Genomic DNA, 6,000 nt, shown 5'->3' on the forward strand with positions numbered 1-6,000 from the left:
TGCGGGGTTGCGGTGTTGTAGTACAGCTGTATAGCAGGGGATGCGGTGTTGTAGTACGGCTGTATAGCAGGGGGTGCAGTGTTGTAGTACAACTGTATAGCAGGGGGTGCGGCATTGTAGTACAGCTGTATAGCGGGGGTTGCGGTGTTGTAGTACGGCTGTATAGCGGGGGTTGCGGTGTTGTAGTACAGCTGTATAGCAGGGGTTGCGGTGTTGTAGTACAGCTGTATAGCAGGGGGTGCAGTTTTGTAGTACGGCTGTATAGCAGGGGATGCGGTGTTGTAGTACGGCTGTATAGCAGGGGGTGCGGTGTTGTAGTACAGCTGTATAGCAGGGGGTGCAGTGTTGTAGTACGACTGTATAGCAGAGGGTGCAGTGTTGTAGTACAGCTGTATAGCAGGGGGTGCGGTATTGTAGTACAGCTGTATAGCTGGGGTTGCGGTGTTGTAGTACGGCTGTATAGCGGGGGTTGCGGTGTTGTAGTACAGCTGTATAGCAGGGGGTGCAGTGTTGTAGTACAGCTGTATAGCAGGGGATGCGGTGTTGTAGTACAGCTGTATAGCAGGGGTTGCGGTGTTGTAGTACGGCTGTATAGCAGGGGGTGCAGTGTTGTAGTACAGCTGTATAGCGGGGGTTGCGGTGTTGTAGTACGGCTGTATAGTAGGGGATGTGGTGTTGTAGTACAGCTGTATAGCAGGGGTTGCGGTGTTGTAGTACGGCTGTATAGCAGGGGGTGCAGTGTTGTAGTACAGCTGTATAGCGGGGGTTGCGGTGTTGTAGTACGGCTGTATAGCAGGGGATGCGGTGTTGTAGTACAGCTGTATAGCAGGGGTTGCGGTGTTGTAGTACAGCTGTATAGCAGGGGATGCGGTGTTGTAGTACGGCTGTATAGCAGGGGGTGCAGTGTTGTAGTACAGCTGTATAGCAGGGGATGCGGTGTTGTAGTACAGCTGTATAGCAGGGGGTGCAGTGTTGTAGTACAGCTGTATAGCGGGGGTTGCGGTGTTGTAGTACGGCTGTATAGCGGGGGTTGCGGTGTTGTAGTACGGCTGTATAGCAGGGGATGCGGTGTTGTAGTACGGCTGTATAGCGGGGGTTGCGGTGTTGTAGTACGGCTGTATAGCAGGGGATGCGGTGTTGTAGTACAGCTGTATAGCAGGGGTTGTGGTGTTGTAGTACAGCTGTATAGCAGGGGGTGCAGTGTTGTAGTACGACTGTATAGCAGGGGGTGCAGTGTTGTAGTACAGCTGTATAGCAGGGGGTGCGGTATTGTAGTACAGCTGTATAGCTGGGGTTGCGGTGTTGTAGTACGGCTGTATAGCGGGGGTTGCGGTGTTGTAGTACAGCTGTATAGCAGGGGGTGCAGTGTTGTAGTACAGCTGTATAGCAGGGGATGCGGTGTTGTAGTACAGCTGTATAGCAGGGGTTGCGGTGTTGTAGTACGGCTGTATAGCAGGGGGTGCAGTGTTGTAGTACAGCTGTATAGCGGGGGTTGCGGTGTTGTAGTACGGCTGTATAGTAGGGGATGTGGTGTTGTAGTACAGCTGTATAGCAGGGGTTGCGGTGTTGTAGTACGGCTGTATAGCAGGGGGTGCAGTGTTGTAGTACAGCTGTATAGCGGGGGTTGCGGTGTTGTAGTACGGCTGTATAGCAGGGGATGCGGTGTTGTAGTACAGCTGTATAGCAGGGGGTGCAGTGCTGTACTGTTTGCCGATGTGTCTGCAGACAGCTACGTGCAGACTGTCAGTTGTACATTAACAGGCTCCGGGCCGTGGGCCAGACGGGCGTTTGAGGACACATGTACGAGGAAGCGGCCGTCCCCTGGTGTAGCGTGTTCCCTGCCAGTTGTTACTGTCTGTCTGGGTCCCTCTCCGTGTGTCTGTATTCCCTGCACCTCTCTGCACGGCTGGTAGATCCGTGCCCGGTGTATGTATATGTGGGTACCGTGTCCAGTGCGTGTTATTTATATCCGTGTGCGCTGTGTGTGGAATAGCAGCTGTTTATTTGTATGTATGTCGCTGCATCTATAAACGGCGGTGTCATATTTTCCATTTACACGTATGTATCTGCATACGGTATTTCTCCGCGTGAGTCTCGCCGTCTCTGTGTCTTTATACAGCATATGTCTGGGTTTTGCATGTATGTTATACATCATTATACTGCCCAAGTGTCCCCGTTTATTACGTCCAGTCCCTCTGAATAAATGTTAGTGATGAACAGAGGTATAATAAATATTTGATGGTCTCAGTGATTGCAGAATGACGATAAACACAATTACCGACTTTTATATGGATTCTTCTTATTTTTGTGCAAAAAGCCAACAAATATTTAAATCTGATCATACCTGGTAACTTCCCATGGTAGGCTACGGGAACATCCTTTTAAGAGACAGGGCTAGTCACGTGTGGGTTGGGCTAGCCCTTAGTGGCCAGGAAGTAAGCAATAGCTGGCAAGGGGGAGGGCAGGAAGTAGGGGAAATTGGGCAGGTAGCCGACAGGAAGTAGGCAATAGTGGACCGAGAGTGGACAGGAAGTTGGTAATAGCGGGCAGGGAGTACGCAGGAAGTATGGAAAAGTTGTAAGGGAGCGGACACGAAGTTGATAATAGTGGGCAGGGAGTACGCAGGAAGTAGGGAAAAGTTGTAAGGGAGTGGACAGGAAGTTGGTAATAGTTGGCAGGAAGTAGGCAAAAGTGGGCAGGAAGTAGGCAAAAGTGGGCAGGAAGTAGGCAAAATTGGGCAGGAAGTGGGGCCGACAGTTGGGTATTCCGGCCAGCACCCTGGAAATCGAGGGAGTATCGGCATGTCGGTCACTGCCGGTGTGCCAGATGGGCATGAGGATTACAATCAGTATTTAGGGCAAAAATGGTTGGCTGGACAACCGACATCCAACCCTTAGAATTACGCTGAGTTTATTTTCAGTTTATCCTCTAGATAAACCCTAGACTGTCCAGTCCGTCCAGTCTCTGTCCTCTATAATCCTAGACGTCACGTGTGCGAGATGTCACCTGCAGACTGCCCCAGACACCAGACGCCTGCTGTAACTCGGATTAGAGGGACAGATTATTTTCACCTCTCTTTAGAATATAATCAGAGGTCGCTGCGGTTCAGATAATACCCCCTGGCTCCATTAGACAGAATTCCATCATATTTTACTCCTGTTTACCCATTGTACGGCGCCGCGGAATATGGTGGCGCTACATAAAACCATAAATATTAATATACACTTAAGGATAAAGAAACTTGTAAACAATGTGACTGCATTTCTATCAACATTAAAGGGGGGGGGGACACCTGTAATCAGAAAGTTGGTAGTTGTGACATGAGTTGTCGGGAGTGCCCTAGCAATTTCAGGACAGCTGGCAGTTACATTGCGGATCCCAAACGCCAGTCTTTTACCCTGTTTTTTTTTTATTAACCCCTTAAGGACAATGGGCGGTCCCTTAACCCATTGTAAACAATGCATTTTGAGACCATATATGTAGGGGCTTTGTCATTAAGGGGTTAAATCTATCTATTACCTACCACCTCGTCCGCACCCGGATATAGATTATCCATGGTCACGTCCAAACCCTGCCAACACCGGGAGGATTTATTATATAGTAATAAGGCTATAGTATAATTTTAAAATCTTGTAATTTTTTTTTAATCATTTTAACCCCTTGAACCACTGTGGAATGTAGAGGATATCACCACAGGGTGATGCCCTGCTCCATCATTCTCCACCTCGAGCAGCGGAGTCTGGAATAGGACGAAGACAAGCGCAAGACAAGCAGCGATGCTCTTCAAGGATCTTTCTTTTCTTCTAGTTTCCGTGCATACCTTTAAATCTTTGAGCCACCTGTGGGAAATTCATCATTTTATGGCGCACCTTGAGAATGTCACGGCATTTGGAACCAGACCTTGACCTAGAATCTTGTACCAAGTCCCTGCATCTCTGGACATCCCAGGACAGGGCACTGAGCTGATGAGATGTTAGCACTCAACTCAGAAAGGTAATTGGGACAGTGAGCCAGGTCATGACAGGGTGGTAAACGGGAATACTATTAAATGTAGATATTCTCTGAATGGAGTCACCTGTATTCAAGCAGGGATTTCATCTGTGATATCATTAATGCTCACATATCATGAAATCAGTGTGGCATACGAAGGAGTTGCATCCAGAATGTGTGACATCTGTCCCGAGACCCTGAGATTGTGGGAAAAAATCCTCAGGAGACTACGGGGCAAACCCTGGTGGGAGCATGAATGGCGAACTCCATGTCAAGATGGCATGATATATGGTGGGCAAAGTGGCCCCAGAAGCCAATCGTATATGCCGGATGTGGTGGAACTGCAGGGTCCGCTCTCCCCAAGTGATCACGGAGAAAATGTTTCTTTAGGGCTCCTGACGGGCCGGCAGCTATCATCCCGGGTCCCAGAGGAAGTCTGGGCTTTGGTTAAAGAGGAAACATTAAACCCGCTGGCTTCCTCTGAGCGCATTAGCCATATATAAAATAAAAACATAAAACTACGTGCCAATGGCTGCTCTCGTGGTAACAGACACTCTGATCATATACACGTATATTTAAAGGTGCAGTTCCACCTATAGCACCTTTCATTGTACCCTTAAATAATTAGTTAATTAATGCCCGGTATAAGAGGGGTTAAATAAAACAAGGGTTAAGGAAGTAACGCGCTGCGACGGGTTTTGTTAACAGAGAGAGGGTTCATTGCGGGATGTGCTGCAGGATTTTAACGAGGGAGGGATTAGTTAGAATATAAAAGGTTTGCTGTCACCATATGCCGTGTCCTTAAATACCCTACACCCCTCCCTATAGCCTCGGATATGTTTTTTCTAAGAAAAGCAAGACATTAAGGGCAGGCTGTTTGATAAACGAAAGGAGGGAGGGGGTGCAGAGGAGGGCCGCACAGTAAGTAGGGAGGAATGGGACAAATGGGGGGGGGATTATTATAAGCGGATTCAGTTGCTACCGCGTCCCGATATAACCTCTCTTTACATTACCTAATATTATTACACATCCAGCCATATAACCTTTTACTAACGCACACTTCTAATATGACACTGAATACCCCTCCCCCGTCACTATATGCATAACTCCTCCTACTACTCTATATGACCAATCCTCATAGCTCCTCCTATTACTCTATAAGACCCTTTCTTATAGAACCTCCTATAACTCCATAGAACCCCACCCTGTAACTCCTCCTATTTTTCTATATAGTCCCTCCTTATAACTCCTCCTATTACTCTATATCAGGCATGTCCAAACTTTTTTCGAAGAGTGCCAGATTTGATGAGGTGAACATGTGCGAGGGCCGACCATTTTGCCTGACATTTTCTGAACCATTAAAATGAAATGCAAATTAACTATTTTATGCAACGTTTATTGAAAACGGCATACCACATCTATCCCTTTCTCACTCTCCTTTTTCAGCAACCGCTCAGCACCCCTTGGGCCCCCCTGACTGGCAGAACTCCAGGGCCCGGTCGCAGTCGCGACCCCGGTAGTTCCGCCACTGCCTACAATTTCTTCATCAGATGCCCTTGTGGCTGTGTGTGCCGGCGCAGGGAGAAGGAAAGCCCAAATCTAGCGACGTCCGAGATCGCAAGATTTGGGCTTTCCTTCTCCCTGCGCCGGCACACACAGCCACAAGGGCATCTGATGAAGAAATTGTGTAGGGGAGGGCAGGGGCGTACCTAGAGTATTTGGCACCCAGGGCGGATCCTGTATGTGGCACCCCCCCCACACACACTTTAAAACTACCTGGCCGAAACTGAATATGACCCCCCACACACACCATAAAAAAAAGTAAGTAACACACCAAAATAGGACAAAACAATTAAATAACAATATATATATATAATTTTTTTATATATAATAATTTAATTATATAAATATAATTGTTAACAGCAATCACATTCCTATCATGCCCAGGCATACCCAGATTCCAGGAGGCAGTCGCAGACTTGGCATGATAGGAGTATGATTGCCTTATCT

Source organism: Spea bombifrons, chromosome 4 (genome assembly GCF_027358695.1).
Source record: "Spea bombifrons isolate aSpeBom1 chromosome 4, aSpeBom1.2.pri, whole genome shotgun sequence".
Taxonomy (NCBI): Eukaryota; Metazoa; Chordata; class Amphibia; order Anura; family Pelobatidae; genus Spea; species Spea bombifrons.